A 22,482-nucleotide genomic window follows, 5' to 3' on the forward strand; every position below is an offset into this window, starting at 1 on the left:
TCAACTAAAGTGGTTACATTATGAATCAGACTCTTGATCTAGAAAGACGGTTTTTGTCTCTTGGTATTGTTATGTCAGCTGTATTAATTCAAAGAGAAAAAGAATACAGCAACTTCCTGCCGTTTTTTTGAGAGAAAACGTACATCCCACAATTACTTTTGGCATCTTTACTGATTATATCGGTGTATTTGTGGAAGAAAACAATAATGACAGAGTATTTACGTAACCATGCTTATCTCAGAATACCCTTTCAGTTTTACAAGCGATGTAAGAGAACTGTAAGCAAAAACTCAATAAGTCCACAGATTTTTCTGATGTTACAAACACAAACTGGAAGGACAAACTAGTTATCTGTGATATATGGGATCAATTCATCTATTTTAAAAAATGGAAATTCTGTTTTTAAATTTCAATTTCAATCAGAAACACATGACAATATCATTAGCATCCAGACTGAGAAATCTTCCACCGTAGAAAAACTCTTGACACCTTAATCTCCCTAAGACGAAGGGCATTAATCTCCTCGCCCACGTCAGGTCACTCACGCCCATCTTGGCGGAGCGCGCCCACGCATCGGAAAATACGGCACCCTCGTGACCTTTACATTTCGACCTACAGCGGGGAAGTTAAGCGATTCTATTTTCAGAGATTTGAAAAGGGGCGGGGTTGGGGTGGGGAGAATCTTCGATTAGAATTGGAAAAGACAGGGATATGCGTTTAATTTCCATGGTATTGGGTTCCTGGAAGACTGAGATTGCTTGGCAATTTGCTTTTGTTATAAGACATAGTGTCTAATATATATATATATATATATATATATATATATATATATATATATATATATATATATACATGTATATATACATATATATATATATATATATATATATATATATATATAAATAATATATATATATATATAATATATATATATATATATATATATATATATAGATAGATAGATAGAGAGATAGACAGATAATAGATAGATATATAGACAGAGTGTGTGTGTGTGTGTGTGTGTATATGTATATATATATATATATATATATATATATATATATATATATATATATATATATATATATATATATAATTCTGATATTAAGCCATGTCTGTAAAGATTGCATGTTGTTATGACGCCAGAGTGACGTAAAACAGTCAGCAAATATAAGCCCTGTTCAAACATGCGCCTTATCAAGTTTCTTAAGCATCAAGAGTAAGCAAGTAAAAAAAAACAGAATATACGAAATAAGCATGATAGAAACACTTGATAAAAACGTACGTAAAAATCTCACCTGCTTTCCAACACAATAAAACATGAGTAAGAGACAAAGTAATATAAGCTGGAAATATGATGAATTAACTTGTAAATGAATGAAACGAAAACAAAAGGCACGAGGTCGTAAGCCACAAGACTAGGTCAAAAGAGAATGGGCCTTAAGACCAGAGAACATAAGACTCAATACCCTTTATCTGCTTTGGTCGATTTGACGCTTTCGCCGTCGCTTCCACAGTCGTTCTTGAGAGCCAATATCATTACTGAAGTTCATTAAGTTCTTGATATCTTTCTCCTTAAAAGTAAGTTAATGACGGCGCTTCATGTATCTCAGAGAGAGAGAGAGAGAGAAATTGATTGATTGAAGATTTCTGGTTCACAGAGAGAGAGAGAGAGAGAGAGAGAGAGAGAGAGAGAGAGAGAGAGAGAGAGAGAGAGAGAGAACAATATAACATTTAAGTTCTAATTTTTTCCCCCTTCGCATGCACCTGTGTGAGTATATAATCTTCTTTAGTTCTGGCCATCTAGTAAAAACTGATTGAATAACTTTCTCTCTCTCTCTCTCTCTCTCTCTCTCTCTCTCTCTCTCTCTCTCTCTCTCTCTCCTTTTCACGCATAAAAGCACTTACAGGCACACACATGAAGCTGTACGTTATAAGCAAAGAAACAAAAAAAACTTATTTTCTTTTTCTCTTTCCTCGACTTACCGGAGAAATCAAAATGAGTTTCTCACTTAAATTCCCTACGGCAAAATAAACAAATGAAATCTCTCTCTCTCTCTCTCTCTCTCTCTCTCTCTCTCTCTCTCTCTCCGTGATGAAAGAAAATAGCAAAGGAAACCACCGCATTCCCTTTTCCGCGAATCGCCTAAAGCGTGCTTGCTAAACTCTTCGACAGAGGAGGAGGCCCGAGATGTTGACGTACGTTGGCTAAAAAATCCGGCAAACACAGTCAGAATCTCGCAGATCTAAATTTAGATCGGGCTCTTAAAGACGCAGTGGGTATACGGCTCCAAGCTGACACCTCTCCCCACCTCCCTTCTCTCCATCCCAGTCATCTAGTTGGCACCGTGCCATTCGAGTTGGCACGATGCCAGTCCAAAAAATGAGACATCCCCTCGCCGCTGCTGCCCACGCGAGCTTGCTGTATGGCAGTGCGCGTGCGTGAAGATCAAAATGAGATCGTCATGGTTGTCGTATTTTTTTTTTCTGTATCTCATCTTTGGGGAAGGTATGTGGTTGCTATAATAAAGGGGGGCGACATATAAGAGTGTAGCGCACAGAAAAATAGAAGGAAATGATAATGAAAATAAAATGAGAAAAAACGACACGAGTTCACTGTTAGCCTCTTAAAAGCTATTTAAAAAACCTAATAAAATTAAATAACGTTGAATAACGTAGAAGAAAATGTAGATGAAAGCAGATTTAGTCTTGTCTTGGTTAGCAGAGTTTCACATTCGTTTTACATTATCTTAAATATCACAGGGGATTTGGAACTATGACGACAATAAGCTCACTGAAAGGGATTAGGTATCAATTCTTCATCTGTCGGATTTTCGTTTCTTTGAAATAGCAAGAAGAAGGGGAATGTCTCCTTTAGCTTTAACATTTTAAACATTTGGCAAATTATTTTACTAATGTGATACTATTTCCTTTATTAATTGTTCAAAGGAGACTGCTAGTGAAGGGAATGTATGTTTTTACCCTCATTACTCACGGATATTAAATGCCTTCCAATACACTGACACTCAAATCAGTGATTAAATAATTCATTTTTATTACAATACGCACATATCAAGGTGAAGTTAAATCAACAATGGATCTTACCAGCACTTGGAAGCTCCCGTGGATCCCGACCTCATCAAGTATATGGTCACAGGTCTAGCGACTTCATCCTACAAAAAAAAAAAAAAAAAAAAAGTGAAAATTTTGACAATCCGTTCAAAAATGATTCAAATGCATCCCACCTTCTTTCTTATTCTTGTATAATGAAAGGGCTCCTGATTAGAAAGAAATTTATTTAAGAAAAGCATGGGTTTTTATTGATAATGTTTGACACAATATTACATACGGTGCTTATATCATGTATGTTTATAAATAAGAATATAAATGATAAAGTATGAAATATTGACAAATAAGAAGTTTGTATCTTCAAGGGAATTAAATATAAATAATAAAGTATGAAACATTGGACAAATAAGAAGTTTGTATCTTTAGGGGAATTACAAAAATGTGCATATAACATCGATATGTACTTTTGAAGATTGACATTTTATATATGTATATATATATATATATATATATATATATATATATATATATATATATATATATATATATATATATATATATATATATATATATATATATATATATATATATATATATATATATATATAAATATATATATATATATATATATATATATATATATATATATATATATATATATATATATATTTATATATACATACATACATACTGTGTATATATATATATATATATATATATATATATATATATATATATATATATATATATATATATATATATATATATATATATACATATACATACATACATATATACATATAATAACCTACAAGAACACTTTGTGTCTCCACACGAACAGATCTGTGATGAAGAAAACCGCTGCGACATCATACGACGCAAAACCGATTTAAAACCCTTCGGCGAATTTCGAACCGCGAAATTTTTTGAGAAAATCGACCCTTTCTCCCTTCCCACGCAGCCATAAATAAAAGGATGTAAACCGAAAAAAAATCTGACCGGGTGCGCGTGGCTAAAGGCAAAATGTTAAGGAAATTCGTCAAGTTTTCGTACACTAGGCAGAATGATTTATTGTTTAGATTAGGGGGAAAGGCGCTGGTTATGCGGAGATTTTAACGCGTGAGGCTATATGAAGTTTGTTGCTCTTAACTGGTTTGCACTGAAATTAGACAAAAAATGTGGGTTATTATTGATACATAAAGAAATTTACAGTGCATACGGTTTTTCAAACGTTCAGTATGCAGTTTGTCGCTGTTAACTGGATTAGAAGTGAAACTGAAGAAAAAAAGGTGGTTCATCATTGATACAGAAGGGAATTTACAGTGTATACAGATATTTATCAAATGTACAGGATGCAGTTTGTCACTGTTAATGAGAATGGAAATGAAGTTAGACACAAGAAAAAAAAAGTGTTTCATTACTGATACAGAAAGAAATTTAGTGTATACAGATACTTTTCAAACGTATAGGATAAGGTTTGTCGCTCTTAACTGGATTGCACTGAAATTAGACAAAAAAAAGGTGGGCCATTATTAATACATAAGGAAATTTACAGTGCATACAGATATTTTTTCAAACGCACAGGACGCAGTTTGTCGCTCTTAACTAGATTGGAAATAAAATTAGACAAAAAAAGGTGTTTCATTATTGATATAGAAAGGAATTTAGTGTATACAAATATTCATCAAACGTACATGATGCAGTTTGTCACTGTTAAGTAGAATAGGAAAAAAAGGTGTTTCATTATTAATACAGAAAGGAATTTACAGCGTAACAGATACTTATCAAACGAATAGGATGATTTTGACGCGTAAAGGTATATGGAGTTTATCGCTGTTAACTGAACTGAAAGTGAAATTAGACAAAAAACGGTAGTTTATAATTGATCCATAAAGAAATTTACAGTGTATACAGGTACTTTTTAAACGTTGAGAATGATTTTAATTTTTGAAGCTGTATGAGTCTGTCGCTTTAAACTGAATATGGAGTGAAATTAGATGAAAAGGAGATTTTTATTTTGATTAAGAAAAATTTACAGTATATACAGACATTTCTCATTCGCACAGGATGCAGTCTGTCACTGAAAATTAGACTGGAGGTGAAATTAGATACACAAAAATGAGATTATTATTTAGATTGAGAAAGAAATTTACAGAGTATACAGATATTTCTTAGTCTTACAAGATGCAGTTTGTCACTGATAACTACAGTGGAAGTGAAAACAAACAGTATTCTTGAAATTCACTCACTGGAATCCATATGTGGCGTAGATTTATAATTCTGATGTGAAAAATTTGTTACTCTGATCATTAAAAATTATTCAAGTTAAATTTATGAAAAAGTTACAAAGCATATAATAATACAAAAATTATGAAAAATAATTTGTTTTGAGGGATTTAAATTCCGGATTGCCTTAAGACGTGTCAAGAAAATCAGGATTACATGTCCTCGTCTTCCTGAAATTGACTGTAGCTGAATTATTATCGGTATTAAACAGACTGGTTTATGATGCGAGTCGCAAATCGGCTCCAATGAGAACCTACATCCAAAGAAGTGAATAAGCAAGTTACTAGGAAAGAGGGGGGGGTGTGTGTGGGAGTTGTTCTGCGGTAAAGTGGAAATGGGTCCCAATGAGCCCCGAGAGTAAAGCAAAACCGGCTTAATTTAAAGCAAAGATAATGGATGTTAACTGAATACAGGAACACAGAGGAAGAAGGAATTCAAGAAATAGTTATAAAGATCTTCAAGTGGAGTGTCAATATATAATTAATATTTTATTGGTCGGTTATGATTCTCTGTTAATTGATAAACTGCATAAAAATGCAAAAATTACCAATAAAAAAGGTACGATTCAGTGTTAATGAAATAATTAATTAGAGCTGACCGTCGGTTCCAATGTGAAAATCAAGTATGTTGCAGTTAACAAATTCGTACAACGGAATATAAATATGGTAATTAAGGATAAAAATAATAATAATAAAAAAAACCACTGCAAATTAGCCTTGGCCTTCTCGCGTAGGCAAAATAAATCACTTAATAATTACACACAGATGAACATGATTGATTGCACCACGGACAGATGATCCAAACTTTAAAGCCCAAACACTAACCTTTCCTACATCAATCTCTCTCCCTCCCTCCTTCCCCCCTAACCCCTCTCTCCTATCCAACCCCCTCCATCCCCAACAGATCCCCCAACGATCCAAAAAGAGCTAAAAATAGCTCACAAATCTCGCAGGCCCTTGCTTGGAACGGCCAGCGGCGCTCCGATATGCGTGGGGGTAAACACTCGGGGGTCTAAATATAGACCCGAAACTAAAGTTGCGTATTTGCTATAAATCGTCGCTGCAGAGATTTGGGATGAAGTATGCATGTATATTTCTCTCTCTCTCTCTCTCTCTCTCTCTCTCGTAATACTCTTGCTTTGTTTTCAGGGATGGGTCCGATATAGAAATTTGGACCCCGTGTTCCATTCTGTAATCCGCTTGCATGCACTGGCTGCAGTAAGTAGGTTTTATATACCTGACATATATATATATATATATATATATATATATATATATATATATATATATATATATATATATATATATATAAATGTGTCTATATCTGTGTGATGGCACAAACTTCGCTACTTTTAAGTAAAATGCAAAACTTTACAAGTAAATCAAAGCTATTTTTATCCAAATAACTCGGTAAAATCCTTTTTAATCTTAAAAATTCTGGTCTACTCAAAGTAAGAAAAAATTATTTTCTTTATTACGGGCGTCACTTTGTATCTTAATTCCATAGCTGAGAACAATGACACAGAATACAATCACGAGGAACGGAAAAAAAAATCAATAACAAAAGATTTAGCATGGGGGTGGGAGTAGGGGAGGGTGGAGAGGTGGAACATTATAGTAAAGACCATGACATATATATATATATATATATATATATATATATATATATATACATATATATATATATATATATATATATATATATATATATATATATAAATATATATATATATATATATATATATATATAGATTATATATATATATATATATATATATATATATATATATATATATATATAGTGTGGGTGTCTGAGAGAGAGAGAGACATAGATAGAGAGAGAGAGAGAGAGAGAGAGAGAGAGAGAGAGAGACTTTCTACTTATTAAAGAAATACTACCATCTTTATTCATTAAATAATAACGGTACCTTATCATTTCTTCCACTATCTTAACACTTGCTACGTAGATAAAAATTTTCTCACTCTGAGCAGTAAGGAAGGTCATACGAAAGCGAAACCTGCGCAGAAAAAAGAAGGAATTGATTTGTACGACATTTTACTTTCACTCTTGATGGAAATCAAGGTCAGTCAGGTTCATCACCTATGAGAAACGAATAGGGTGCTAAAGGATTCCTGGAAAGACGCAAGGAAGTCTGAGAATGGATACGGGAGAGGAATGATTTGAGGGTATTACGCAGCATCAATTTAGGAGACCTTCAGAGCAACCATCTCTCTTCCTTAACACACAAATCCAGAAATGATCTTTGAACAGATATCAAATTCATCATAGATTGTTCTATCCTTTTTCAAAAATTCTCTCTCTCTCTCTCTCTCCTGATTGTTTCCTTCTCCAGCATAGCTTGCTTCCTTTCGTATTGACTTTCGCCCGAAAAGCTCTAAAAATAAATCCATACTAAAGATGCCCTCACCATCTGGTCTTGGTATCTGTAGGACACAGCATGCAACCTGCAATGAAAAGGGGGTTGGGGGTGAGGAGAGGGGGGAGGTCAAGGGGCGGAGCCAAAACCTGAGGAGAAGCCGGGGTGGATGGGGGAGGGTTGGGTTGGGTTAGGAGAACCGAGGGCGTGTGTTCGTCAGTGTGTTCGCGTCGTTGAGGGCGGGACCCACCCAAGTTCGGGTTGATGCGCAGTAAGGACCATGGTGGGGACATTCATTCATGGATTGGTCTCAACTTTCCATTCACAATTTCTGAGTTGTTTTGTTCATTCGTAGATGGAAACTGAAGAAATAAATATTCATTGAAAAATATGTATTCTCCAAATTGAGCATATCTAACAATTTAGCTTCTTACAGTGTTACATTCACGCAGTCTGAAGGCATCTGATGATAACATCAACTTTAAGACGTTCTGAAGAATACTGTTCTTACTCCTGGATAATCCTTCCTAACTTCTTCCTTGTTCTTTGTTCTGTCTGCGCTTGTCTCGTGTTCTGTCAGTCTTGTGGTGGTCCTTTCTGCCAATATCCTAGCTATCATAGTTCAAAAATCGCAAGAAAAAAGGAAATCCTCTATTGATTGAAACATTTTCTTTATCCTCAGGTCGCAGAATTGACAGCCTTCTCATAGTTCGTTCATTATAGCTACTCAACAATTACTAATTATATTCATCCAGTGCCACTCACATTGTTGCGCCCTCGGATCTTCTTGTGACCCACTGTTACACTGTATTCTTAGGATATGTTACAAGTTTCAAAAACTGTTTTTTTATTATTTTCTGTAGCCGTCCCGTCCAAAAATATGCCACTGTACAAGCAATTTTGCAATTTAGCAGGCTGCGTTTCTCTGCGTCGTATAATCTTTATACAATATTATTCGGTCTAGGTCTGCATTAGCTAAAGGGAAAGCACGATTTGACCTTAGGAGGTATTTCGCTTCCCACAAAACACTGAAATTTCTTCATCTTCGAAGGGACCATCTCCCTCCCTTCTGAGGAAGAAATTAGAACTCCCGTTCCAGAGCTTAATAAATTTCATTTTCGAGCTTTGTGGGCTTTACTTAATATTTTAGACAAGAAAAATGTGTATTTCATGGTTTTACGATTCCGTTCAGAGCACTGGCTTTCAGGATGAAATCACCGGCTACATATCACAGCATACGTTTGCAGTGTAATAAACTATTCTTTTGACTTATGGCCCGAAAGCTTTTGATTAGGTTGATGTTCATTTGTGCGACTGTTTTTAAATATTTACTGACAATATTCCTTAAATAACGGAAGCAATTACACACTGCTAAATCGTAAAGGTATATGAGGAGAAGTTTTTTTCTCCTTTTCCTAAGAAAAAGCCGCAAAAGCTTTGCATGCGTTAGTTTTTCATGTAGCTTCCATTGATAAAAGGCCAAAAACAGCCATAAAAATAAATGCTTTTATCTGAGATTTACAACAGTGAACCCTTTCCATTATGTTAATATTTTGTCCCTGTTACAATCTAGTATAAAGTTTTAAATTTTTAGTGAATGAGAATACAGACTCTACCAAAAATATGTTTCATAAACCCGTAAGGACAATACTGAAATGTAAAAAAAAAAAAAAAAAAAAACTTAGTCCGACCATGCATACAAAAACAGCACACACGTGGATCGTAAATGCTTGCTTCTTTGTCAAAGAAAAAGCTTTCCATCCAGGTATAGTTAGCTTCTTGACAAATAACTTTTATACGTCTTTTCAATTCAACGAAAATGAAGTGATATGAGCAAAAATCTCATTTAAACTCCAGTCCTCACTGAGGCCATTCATAAAACATTAAAACTTATGAATACAGAGGAAAACATAGGTCATGTTTCCTCGATTGTGTCATGTAACGTAATCAAAGTACAACTAACTTTAAGAGAGAGAGAGAGAGAGAGAGAGAGAGAGAGAGAGAGAGAGAGAGAGAGAGAGAGACGTAAGGTCATATTTGCGTCTCCATCCCAACTCTATTTTTGAGGACACTTTCAGACCAATTTAAGATAATTCATAACATGGATCAATAGAACTAAAATAATTCATACTATGGATCAATAGGATCTTACATTACATCTGCTTTGCTATTCACTCACTGAATATGAGTCTGTCAGGATTACCTAAACTTTTAAAAACTTGAAGGCCCTGAAGACAGCAGTTCAGGAGCGTTCGATAATTTTTACGTTGATTTGATATTACCAATTTACCACGGTGGGAGCTGGGGGGGCAGGGGGCAGGGGTGGGCGGGGGAGAAGAGCAAGTATTATGTATATATGTATGTATGTATGTATGTATGTGCTTGTGTGTGTGCGTATGCATGGATAGAGACACCAGACACAAGACTTCAGGTGCGATCAAAGCGGCAACAGAAACATCAATAGCCTGAGACCGGTGCCTGTCACGGCTATTCTAAGCTCTGGAAGCAAGAATCGAGTGGGAGAACGGAGCAGGGTAACTTGCAAACCTCATCATACTCTAAGCCTAATTGGAAAGGGTTACTACTGCAGCAACCCCTATGGGCCAGCTGCGCCTAAACATCTATGACGTCATCAGTTGTTGAATGTTTACACTAGAACGACCGCAGTTTCACTTTCAAATGCATGTAATTTACGTATCTCCCCCCCCCCACCCCTCAACCACACAAAATTCTCCTTGACTTTTCCTGATTAACAACGGGTGTATATTGAGCTAAAATAAAACTGAAATTAGCTCACTGCTCTACGAGATATGGCCCTTTATACAACCGACAACCGAACGGTCATTTTGACCGCTTGTCTTTATGGGGAGTACCGTTGTTTCTTATGATATGGAATATAAAACACATTTCGTGGCTCATTATCAAGCATATGATAATTAGGTAGTTAGTCGCTGCTGAGTTGAATACAGTATGTCCTCAAAACGGCCTCTTTCGAACAACGAAATTCTACCATTGTTGACTACAATATCATCCTCTGATTCCGAGGATGATCTTATACATGGCGACGAGGAAGAAGATAAAAAATGCTGAAAGCTCATCCGCGTCTGATGAAGAAACCGATGATGATGACGACGACGCAATACAAAGTGGATATACTTATGATGAAGAAGAAAATGAAGTAGATGTGGAAAGGACTGGGCATATCTGCTCCATTTTGACGGGCAAGGATGAATTGAACTAAATAAATGATATCGACGCCGGAAGGTTTGCGACCTAAAATATTCTACGAGCATTGCATGGACCTACATCGTTTTGCCAAACGTGAAACTGTTCAAGGAAAAGTTCTAAGTGCTTTTAGATTACTCATAGACGACTACATTATCAAACACATACAAAATTATACTGAAATTGAAGCTCGCTTGAAATTGAAGAATGATTCTTCGAGCATATCATTTGAAGAGGTGTATGCGACAATAGGCATTATGTATGCCCGAGGAATTCTCGCTAAAAGCCGTCTAGTAAAACATCTTTGGTAAAAAACTTGGGACCTCCATTTTCCGTCAAACAATGTCAAAAATTCGTTTCAAGGAAAGTATGAGATTTCTTAGATTGGATGTCAGATCAGCAAGATCCACTCGATTACAAACTGACAGATTCACGTTCATCTCTGAAGTTTGGGGCAGATTTATATAAAAAACTGTACAGTTTGCTATAGACCATGCGACAATATAACCGTGGATGAGCAGTTATTCCCAACGAATTGTTGGTGCCCATTCATACATTATATTGCCAGCAAGCCAAAAAAGTTTGGTAGTGAATTTTAGTTAGCGGTTGATGTAAAATCAAAGTACATGCTCAATGGCTTTCCATATCTTAGTAAAGACCACAGTCGTCCTGCAAATCAACCACTCTTTAAATATGCTGTTCTGAAGCTAATAGAACCACGCACGAGAAAAGGAAGAAATTTGACGACGGGTAATTTTTCATTTCAATAAAACTGGCGGAAAAATTACAGATAAAAACACGAGTCTTGTGGGGACGGTAAATCGTATTCGAAGGGAGATTCTCACATGCATAAAAAATTCCTGTGACCACCTGTACAGCACACTAGTACTGAAAATAATAAATGCACTTTGACAGTGCATCACTGTAAGCCAAACAAAACTCTATTCATACTTAGTAACGTTCACGAACTGTAGACTGAAATGATGCAAAGAAAATTCCTGAAACTGTAAATTACATGTACTATAATTTTTCAAAATACGGAGTTGACATAGTAGACCAAATGGCTCGGTTGTACATCACTAGAGCAGCTTCACGAAGATGGCCAATCCAAGTGTTTTATAATCTACTTGATCTAGCAGGCATCGATGCATCAGTTTTTTTATAGGGAAGTTACAGGTCAAGAACTCTCCCGTCAAAATTTCGTTTTCAGTTAGCCAAAGAACTTCAGGAAAACATTAAAAATAACAATACGGTGAATAGCAGTGAAAGTGATATTGATGCTGAAGCAGGAGTTTCCATAATTATTACTAAGAAAATAAAACAGTGCCAAACAGGATATTGCAATTGGAATAAAACGTTAGGCATGTGTCACCAATGCAAGAGATCTCTATGAGACAAATGCACAAGCAAGGTGTTCAGGAAATTCCATTGCAAAAAATGAGAAAAAATTTACATTACTCCTAAAATTGAAATGAATGTACAGTTTAGGCCAAAGGTCAAGCACTGGGACCTAGAGGTCATTCAGTGCTGGAAAGGAAATTGAGAGTAGGTAGGTTTAAAAGGTGTAACAGGAGGTAAACCTTGCAGTTGCATTATGAAATAATTGATAAGAGAGGGCGGAAAGTTAGATGGAAGAAAGATATTAATGGAGGTACAGTAAAAGGAATGAAAGGGGTTGCAGCTAAGGGCCGAAGGGACGCTGCAAAGAACCTTTAGTAATGCCTACGGGGGAGGTATTCAGGGAACTCCATTGCAAGAACTGTACTTGAAAAAATTTACATCACTCCTAGAGAAGAAATTTAAACAAAGTGCATAATCGCACACGTATATTTCATTATCTGTTTTTCAGTCCTTTGTTTTAAATGTAAAAACATTTTTTTATTTTTATAAATTTTAAAATGTAAATTCGGTACTCAAATATTAAATGTAATTTACCTAAAAGGTATAAGTATACCAAACCTTCGCTATACTGACAATAACGACAGTTAATAGAAACTGGAATGCGGTCATTTGACAGTGCCTTCGTTCCAGGTCCAGGCTTAGAAGACGTCTATTCTATTTTAAATAATCTTAATCTTGTAATTCTTTTTAATATATTTCTTATTTCAGTGCATCAAATATTTCAATTTAGCAAATAATAATATTTTATCTTTTTTCAGTTTTGATGAAAATTGTGTAAGTTTTTGGCGTGATAACTGTGGAATGTTTTTTTACAATGTAAATACATGCACGGTCATTTTGACCACTTGGTCGTTCTAGCTGTTAAAACACCTCAACATCAGAACATGAGTGTTTGCCTCAATTATTGTTAAAATGAAAATAGGAATGGCAAACGGTGCTGATTTAAACCTGAGCAATGAACGTTGAATTTATCATTGGAAAATAGGTTGACAACTTTTATAAAATACCAATTGATATCGTTCTTAGACAAACCATGTCAACTGCTAGTAATGTAACGTTTGTAACTAACGCTGTGTTTGCTTTCATAATGTCTTATAAAAACATTTAAATGCAAACTTTTCGTAATTAGAAATGGAAAAATCATTGCATATTCCGGTTGTATATCACATCACAGCAACCTATCACAATTCTAATAAAATGCTGTCAAACATTGGGGTTTTCTAGAGTGAATAGTCCTAATATGAAAATATTAATGCATATCACAATAGGACACATCACTATAGGATGGAATAGAGTTTAGGCCAAAGGCCAAACACTGGCACCTATGAAGTCATTCAGCGCTGGAAAGGAAATTGACAGTAAGTAGGTATGAAAGGTGTAACCGGAGGAAAACATCGCAGTTGCGCTATGAAATAATTATTGTTTAGTGAGGGTGGATAGCTAGATGGAAGAAATAATATGAATGGAGGTACAGTACAGGGAACGAAGGGTCGCTGCAAAGAACCTTTAGTAATGTCTACTGTGCACTCCATGACGTGCACTGATGGCACTACCCACTACTTTACATACCACCACTATAAGACATGGAGAGTTTCCATATACTAACCATTCATAGTTCGAATCAGCAGTCGATAATGCCAGGTGTGTCTGTCTGCTACCAGATCATTTCAGTACCTGAAAACAAAATAGAATTTTCGTTAGTGGCACTAACAATAGAATTATTATATTTTGTTACAGGTTTACTCTCAATTTTAAGTCGCTGCTGCTACCATGTATCCTTTGTCTCGGAAGTTTCTGTGCCCGTTTTTTATCAAGTTAAGCCTTTTATTCCTCTATGCTCTTTCTTCTACTATCTCTTGTTTTATGCAACATTGTACTTTAAAATCGCTTTTTTAACCGTGTGATGAACTTAGTGCTGACAATTTAAAAAAGACCCATTTGTATGTAAAAATTGTATAATAGAACTCAAAGCGCATTTACTTTTTATACAGAAGAGAAGTAAAAGTAAAACAGTTCAGCTTCTTTAATTTTATACGGGGCAAATGAATTCCCAAACCATCCTACTTTCATTTAATATTAAGAGAAGAACAGCCAAGTTATTTGTAGCTGGTAAAACTACCAGGTCTTTCCTATGCTTGATTTTCTCCAAATCCTCACTCATTTCAAGTCATTTCTCATCAAAGTAAGTCTGGGTCTTCCAATTCTTCTGGTGTCCGCAGGAGCCCAGCTGACATTATCCCATACAATTTTCCTTTTCATCTTTATTTCCTCTATATACAGAGCCTACGTTATTTCCCCTATGGTATCATTTCTAACTATCCTGGCATCTACCAACTATAATTCTTCTTGAATATCGTCATCCTATACTTTGTTCTTACATTTAACCCAATTTTCAAATCTCAGCCTGCCCATTGTTTACCTTTTTGAGTATCAAATTCCACACCAAGAAACCCCACCCCTACTTGGTATCAGAGCTCCTGTATTTTCCTTTTCAAACTCGTGCTAAAAGACATCTCAAGGGCATATGTAAACCAGGTTCTACAACTCAATTAGGCTGCTTTAAAGTCACGAACAGAACGCACTCGTGGCATTTGACAAATTGGAATTAGCACTTGGTCACGTCTTGTAGCGTCTGATGGAACACTTCAATAATTCGTCCAGTTTGTCTACTAAAATACACTTCCCCAAGCTCTTTTGCATAATTAGCAAAAATATTTGTATTAATCTCCAACTTTGTATTACTGGATTTTTGTCTTAATACCTCAAAATACGAGTTATCATGGAAAAACCTCCATGATTGTGCATTTCAATTAGAGAATGTCCCTTATAATTCCAAATAATTGCATTTCATGGCACTAGAAAAAACCTTATTTCAATCTTTCTAACCTTGCCGTACCAGTCTCTCTATAAAGCCCCTTCCACACGAAGGATTAAGACACTACGGGCACTCTGATTCGCCCGTAATCCTCTCACTTTTAAACTGTTAAGCCCTGTCCAGACTAGCGGGCACTGCCCGACGGGCAAACACTTCCCATAACCCGTTCCAGTACACTGACCGACCGAGTACGGAGCTAGAACGATGAGATTGTTTGGCAACATGCTTCAAACAGAGAAAATATAAACAGCTGGAAGTGCCTGACGGGCATGCCCGCTAGTGTGGACAGGCCATGCCAGATCAAACAGTTCAGGGCAGGCAGTAGTCACAGGCAGGTTTCCTCGTCTGTGACGTCATCTACACTCGTGATCGCCAATTCGCCATCCATCCACCCACAAAATTGCCAAGTGTCTAGTCTGCCACGCATTTGCCCATCGTGTGGAAGGGGCTAAAGTCCTTAGCGATTTTGCATTTGAACGTTGCTCAAAATTCTACACAACACTACATGCAATCATGTCCAAAATTCAGTACCAAAATCTATATACTCTCCAATACTTTCGTGTATTTTAAGATACTGCCGAATCGTTTATTACAGAAACTGCCGAATCGTTTATTACAGAAACCCTCTAACTTATCACCTTTAACACCACCTTAGTGACAAACCAAACAAATTGGTAATACATTCGCTTTGTCTTCTAAGGAATGAATACTTTTAAACCAATGTCTGTAGCTTTGACAAGTTACCATTGGTAACAAGCAGCACTTGTATACTAACCTGGTTGAGTATATTACCCTTGCATTTTAAAAGCATGCTTCATTCAAGCTTTCATAGTCTCAAAATTTTCACCTCATAAATAAAGCAGCTATATATTTTCCTTTGTATTTTTAAAGTATTCCTTTCATCATTAATAAAACCTTCCCAAAGTACTAATTACTCAAAAAATTCCTTAGTCCTACTTACTGAATTTTATCAAATTAACACAGGACCTCCGTTCTAAATTCCCAGAATCAGCTTTGGGCCTTTAAACAGGCTTGCAGCGATATTTAATTAATGGTGAAAATCAGTACATCCATTGTCTAGTACTCCCATAGCAGACCACTAAAATCTGTTCCCTTAATTACTTAAAACTTTTTAGGTGTATAATTTAAAACAAAAGCCTTTCAATGTAGGTGGTATAATGTAAAACAAAAACCTTTCAATGTAGGTCATTGTTCAAATGGTATTAAAACAAAATTTTAGTTAATTAATGAACTATAGGAACTCTGGTAACCTCGAGAACTAAAATCTCTACAAGCCACAGACTAAGCAAGAAAAACGAGACTTTAAAGAATGAAAGTTTATTGTATTGTCAGACAAAGAATCAGATTGTCAGACTAAGAATCAGACTTCATTTTAAGTTCTACAAATTAAAGTTCCAATGGCATCTTCAAACTAGAAAATTACAAATTTAAACAGCTTCAATGTAGACACCTTAGCACTAGAATAAAATACACAAAAAGTTATTTAACCACCTTTTCAATTTTCAACTTTAAATTATGGTTCTAGTAGAAGTGTTCCTCAGTAGTTGGGGAGCAAGACTGTCCGTTCTTCATACGAATTATTGCCACCAAATTCCACCGAAGCTACAGTACCCGAGTGTCTATGGGCTTCTCTGCTTTTACCTGAAACTGACAGTGTGCAAATGACTTGGCAATATAACAATATAACATTCAGAAACTACAAGTTTCCTATATCTAGCAAAAGCCACGTTCTTGAGTTTTTAATGCAAAGTTAAACTCAAGAACACCAACAATTAGTATTTTTTATAGTAATATTAATGAAAATTAAAGTTTTTGATAACTTTATGCACGTTACTCAAACATTCTGAAAACTATTGTTGCCCATTCAGGTTAAAAGTGCTTAGTGAGGGCTTAAAAATCAAGCCTATTATACCAAACGTTAAAAATTAATAAAACTATATTTAATACAGATTTCAAAGTAATTAGGCTTTGAGCACAAACTAAAGTAAACAACGACAAAAACCTTTAGAACTCACTAATCCTGAATTTGGTTTTAGTTAGAAAAAAAAAAAAGGAAAACACTCCCAGGAACTTTTATGGAGGATCTTTCGATCCACCATAAGAAGTTCAAGGAAGCTACCTCCACCCCCTCAGGGGCACCGCCCCTGAGGCAGTGGAGGATTTAAGAGAATTTTAGGTTAAGGGTTTATTTCAAAACATCTGGCGACTCACCTATTTTCTTCAAAGTGTTCTAACTCACATCAAAACAGGAAAATATTTGAAGTGTCGTGGCGAGGTGTGTGAAGCTCAACGTCCCTGAAAAAAAAAAAAAAAAAAAACTCAAGGTCCCCGAAACAAAAATAAAGTAGACCACAGACTTTACTGAAGTGAGATACTGCAAAATTGACTTCACTGAAGGGAGATGCAGCAAAATTTTATAAAACGCTGGTCGGGAAAAATTATTACGCTCGAGATTTCACACTAATATATGAAACCCAAAATATCAATTCACCTTTTGAAAGGCTAAATTCCTGTAGTACTTAATGGGAAATAAAAGTACAATTTACGGCAAAGTAAAGCAATACTGATCCTCTCCAACGTAGTAAACTTTGTAAAACAAACATTTTTCAAAATAAAGTCCAAGTAAGTTTAAATTATATTTCCCTTCAGATACTCCGTATCATACAAACTTTGTAAGACAAGTTTCAGAATAATGTCAGTAAGTTTTAAATTACATTTCCCTTCAGATACTTCGTATCATACAACATCGGGGAAAAACTACGGGAAATTTGCTTTAAACAAACAAAATTAGTTTTAAACGTTAACAAACCAAGATCCTACCTTTCCCCTAACATCAACTAATAAAACTCACCCGAGTTACGCCCAGCAGTAGCCTTGGCAATCGACGAAGGCTAGAAATCACAACACTAAAGAAATTTCGAGAAAGTTAAACAAGACGAACGCTAACTTATATTTACTCTACAATGACGTCGATACTAAACCCCACAAAGACGTTATCTGTTCACCGGAAAATAACGTAACAATGACAGAATAACAATCCGCAAGACGCGAGATCCAATACTGAAATAAATGGACATTGACGTCCACCGCAGGTCGAAAGGCTTCTTCGCGTTAACCGGGATTACCAAGGACAACAAAGGATGGTATGCTGACGTCACCGTCCATGGATGATTTAGTTGTCTTGTTCTTCGTAGGCGACGTGAGAGCAATAAAAGACCTTTTCAGTAGTTTCTGTCTTAATATTTGTCTGTATTTCTTCTTCTGCATCGCCGTTTTTTTTATAAGTCTCAGACGTTTTTAGGATGATGCTAATGGCGTCTTTGCCCAACAAAAAAAAAAAAAGTAAATCGTAAATGAAGTATTCTGACTGACTGATTTATGAAGGTTTGGCCTGATGACCTGGCACCTAAACTGTTGGTATTCAGTACCGTGGTGAAAAATGTTTACAAGATATAATTCATAAAGTAGTCACTAATAATCTAGTAAGAGATGAATCGTCGAGCACCATAAAAAAAGTCAATACCTTAATGGAAGTACAAACAAAATAACTCGAAATGAACAATCAACTTTCCAAAGGTTTCCGTAAACTACGGACCTTAGTACTTTCTGTGGGGCTGTAAAAACCTATGATATTTCTGGCTACACCGCCCACGCGTAAAGAATTTCAGGTACTGGATAAAACCTTGGTACCTTATTACGTTTCCAACGCTTTTCAATGAAATCACCAACCGAATCCATTCACCTAATTGGACTAAATTGCTCCAAGAAGACATTACGTTTTTAGATGTTGAAAGTTTGTTTGTCAACAAAACTGGGACGACCGGCATGATTTGAACCTGTGTCTATAAATGTTCTTCCAGAACAACGTCACAGCGTAATAATGCTTGCCATCTACAATACACAAGAGGCCTTTTGCCTCCAGTGACGTGAACTCAACGTCAGGTGGATGGCGTAGCGATGGGTTCTTCTTTGGGCATATTATTCCTTGAGCATATTCTAACGGTTAAGGAATGGATGCTTCCCATCTCATCAGTACCGTAACTTCTGTCTTATGATTAGGCGACGTCTTATTTAATGGTAGGGATCACTAGGCAATACAAATCGTGCTTTAAATTTCGAACGGAAATCAACCTGGATTCACCTCAAAGTAAACTGTTGGCAAGTGCCTGCCTTTCCATGATGTTACGCTTAAGGAAGACGGCCTCCAGTTCCTCATTTCTTTATTTCTTGGAAAATTCCATCTATTATATAAATTATTTCTTGAGCTAAATCTACCATAAATTTCAATTCATCTCCAAACTCCCTTTTCATAGTCCTCATCCAAGTAGGCAAAATGTGCCGATATAAGCTTTTTGCTTAATTTTTCTATTTCTCTTACAGAAGATCTTTCTTCAGTTCGTAGGTTAAGTTCATTTCTGATCACTGTATTCTAAAATCAAGTATGGCGTTTCAACTCCACGAGCCATCTTCAAATACAAAACCTCTCTGCTCTCAACAATGGCCCTGTTCTGATTCCAAAGCCAAAGAATGGTTTTATCAATCTAAGTCAAAGGGATCAAGAAAGGCTTTTGAACCTTGTTTTGAACTGCCACACACAAAAAAAGAAAAGCCGCCTACATAAGAGAGTAGAAATTGAGATATTAATAGACGATACCTCGGAATTACAAAAGAAAGTAAGATTACTGTCAGAGATACTTTAATTCCAAATCTCTTGGCCGAAAGTGATAAATTTAGAGGTTCCATGAAAAGCCACATTCTTGACGACAGAAGAACTACGGGAAAATAACAATATTATCGTTAGACGGACCGACAAAGCTCCCATGCATGTAAAATTACACCGAGGAGATTATTTAGATGAAATGAACGAGATTCTCAGTAACACCAGCAAGTCTTAAGGTAGCGAAAAAGACACGACAACCTCACTGAAAACAAAAGTGAACAAAACAATAGAAACTATAAATGCCAAAGCTGGAGGCATTCACTTTCAAAAGATTAGCGGCGATTATAGGCCAGGGTATGCATATGGCAACGTTAAAATACACAAGCCTGGAAATCCATCAAGGCCTATTATAAGTCAAATACCACCACCTACATATCGTCTCACGAACAACTGAATAATCTCCTGAGTCCTTATGTGCCATGTGATTACAGTTTAAAGTCCTCTAAGGAATTTATTGATATCCTAAAGGGAAAATCTTCTGAGGGGCTTATGGCCTCGTTAGACGTCACTTCATTATTCACAAACGTACCAGTCGAAGAAACCATCGAAATTATAATAAATGAAGTACTCTATACCATAGCGACAAACAACCACTCGACATTCCGGAAAACCTGCTAGGTAAGCTTTTAATAGCCTGCACCGAAGATTCGCCGTTCCGAGGCCCAGATGGAAAACTGTTCTTGCAAATTGATGGCGTAACTTTGGGATCGCCACTGGGTGTTTTGTTTGCAAATTTTTACATGGGAGTTTTGGAGAGAAGAATTATCGAAGAAATACACGATAAACCACAAATATATTGTAGATACATCGATGACATTTTTGTGGTTGTGAAAAATGAACTACAACAGTCTAGAAGAGCTAAGAAATAATTTTGAGCATAGGTCGTGCCTTAAATTTACCTATGAACTGTGCAACAATTCACTACCTTTCCTGGACGTCTTGGCGAGAAAGGAGGCAAGTCAATATACGACTTCGCACCAGCCTTGGTATATGTATGAATGGCAATAGTGAGTCTCCTGACAGGTACAAGAAGAGTGTAATAAGTGCATAAGTAAGGAGGGCTATTACCCATTGTTCTTCTTGGGATAAATTACATAATGAGCTTCATGGGGCTTCACAAGTCTTAGTGAACAACGGAAACTCATCCCACGAAATTCATACACGGAATACCGTCAATGAATATGCAGATTGGTTCTACATATATTCCCCTGCCTTCATTTAATCCACCAATGCTAGCATTGTGAATTTTGGGTTAATAATTAGTTTTTATTGTTTTTAGTTTTAATATTCTCGATGTTGCCTTTTATTGTTATTTGCAGCCATGTACAAACTTATTTGAATTGTTTTGCTTAATTTTAGAAAAATTATGACAAGCAAACTGTCATTACTTATTCCAGGCAGTTTTGAACAGTTCATCGTTGACTAGGACTAATCACGAGTAACTTCTTACCGAGACATTTTGTTGACTTCGAGTAGTTGCTGTTGCAAATCTTTTGTATGTGAAGATAGCTCATGGAGTTGAAACGTCATACTTGATTTTAGAATACAGGGACCAAAAATGGACTTTGGCAGCCTTATTTTTAACCTACGAACAGAAGATAGATCTTCTGTAAAAGAAATAGAAAAATTAAGCAAAAAGCTTACATCGGCACATCTTGCGGTCATCTCGAATTATGTGTTTACAAGACAATCTCCTTCCTAAATACACACACACACACACACACCATACACACATATATATATATATATATATATATATATATATATATATATATATATATATATATATATATATATATCTCCTACATATATGTGTGTGCGCGCGTGCGCGTGACAGAAACCATTGTTTTTACATATATATATTTTTTTATCAAAGCCTAAATTAATAAGTGGCCTACCGATAACGGCTAACGTTTGCTATTCATTTGGGAACTTAATTATGAAAGTCAGAACTAGACGAAAATATCAGATGAAATATTTCGTGAAAAAAAATCAGTCTAACTGTAAAACGTGAAACCCTGAGATTTGAAAAGATAATTTCAAATGGATGATATAGTTTCCTTTCATTACATTAGTAATCAATTAGGTAATAAGAGTCGCAACATATGCATCATAGACTTCCGTAGTTGTCATTAAAATAGTTTATTTGGCACGGCAATGTACAGAAAACGGGCAATGCTGAGGGATGGAGGTTTTATTTACAGGGAAACTACGATAATATTATCTTTGTCATTGCGAACATCCTTTTTTTTTGTGGTAAGATTAATTCGTGTCTATTGTTCGCCAACTCTTCTTTAGGAGGATTAAAAGCCCTGCAGAATAGGATCCTATAATAAAATTAATCTTTTCTTAGGTAGGATATTTGTGGTTGAGTGAATTTAGAATACAATCAATTGTTCCTGGTCTTACACCATTCCGTTCAAACGCCAGATCATCTCCGCATTTTCATGAAATTACATACTATAAAGACTCACGCATTTTATGTGGAACCAAAGTTGACTCACGCAT

At 35.8% G+C, this 22,482-nt stretch overlaps 1 long non-coding RNA gene across 3 annotated transcripts; it reads right to left on the reverse strand.

Annotated features, from left to right (window-relative positions):
- Positions 1-3,026: 3,026 nt before the first annotated feature.
- Positions 3,027-18,568, reverse strand: LOC136846560 (uncharacterized). 3 transcript variants are annotated; one of them, XR_010855447.1, is made up of 5 exons: positions 18,106-18,568; positions 17,466-17,549; positions 16,746-16,901; positions 13,965-14,032; positions 3,027-3,173 (listed from the first exon to the last, which is right to left on the reverse strand). It is a non-coding gene; the product is annotated as an uncharacterized lncRNA (long non-coding RNA). The 3 variants fall into 3 exon arrangements; XR_010855448.1 differs by lacking the exons at positions 3,027-3,173; positions 13,965-14,032 and having other exon boundaries at positions 16,399-16,895; positions 18,106-18,354; XR_010855446.1 differs by lacking the exons at positions 3,027-3,173; positions 13,965-14,032 and having other exon boundaries at positions 16,399-16,901; positions 18,106-18,351.
- Between the last annotated feature and the right edge of the window lie 3,914 nt (positions 18,569-22,482).

This window comes from Macrobrachium rosenbergii, chromosome 15, assembly GCF_040412425.1.
Source record: "Macrobrachium rosenbergii isolate ZJJX-2024 chromosome 15, ASM4041242v1, whole genome shotgun sequence".
In the NCBI taxonomy this organism is placed as follows: domain Eukaryota; kingdom Metazoa; phylum Arthropoda; class Malacostraca; order Decapoda; family Palaemonidae; genus Macrobrachium; species Macrobrachium rosenbergii.